Below are 700 nucleotides of genomic sequence, written 5' to 3'. Positions count from 1 at the left end.
CAAAGGGAAAAGTGTGCTTGTAGCATCTGTAGACATTCTCCGGCGGACATTCATGAGGTGCCCATGCTCATGTGTAATGGCTAAGTGGCAGATGCCGTACGACACTCTAACAAACTTCAAAACTTAAAGGACCACTCAATGCAGTAGAATTGCATACTCAATAAGTACACAAATAAAAAGACAATAATTTAACACCTAAGGGCCGATTTATTAATAGGCGGATGGGCATGATCCACTGTAGCCTGACGCTGTCTGCATTTAACATTGCACAAGCATTTCTGGTGAACTGCTTGTGCAATGCACCCCTGCCACCCGGTGGATTGATGTCCGCAGCTTTAGAGGTGGTGTGCGAGTTAAGGAGCAACGGTTGTAAGACCGCTGCTGTTTAACTCCTGTTTCCGGTGAGCCTAAAGGCTCGCCCAGAAACATGGGCATTCAGGGCCATTCTGCCCTTAATAATACTACCCCTTACTCTGAATTTTAAATAAGCAGTAGATTGTTTTCTGACAAATTTAATTTTTCTCCCATTTTTCGGCCCCCTTTATCATGTGGCATACATCAGCCAATCACAAACTAGATAGAATGAAACAGAATAGAGGGGCGCCTCATGTGTGGTATCATCTAATATACATCAACAAGTAACACAACTCAGGCCAAATGGGTACTCACAGATTTGAAGAGCACACTTATGTGCTGGTAG

The sequence above is a fragment of the Bombina bombina genome, chromosome 6 (assembly GCF_027579735.1).
Source record: "Bombina bombina isolate aBomBom1 chromosome 6, aBomBom1.pri, whole genome shotgun sequence".
Lineage (NCBI taxonomy): Eukaryota > Metazoa > Chordata > Amphibia > Anura > Bombinatoridae > Bombina > Bombina bombina.
Note: the sequence above shows the minus strand (reverse complement) of the source record.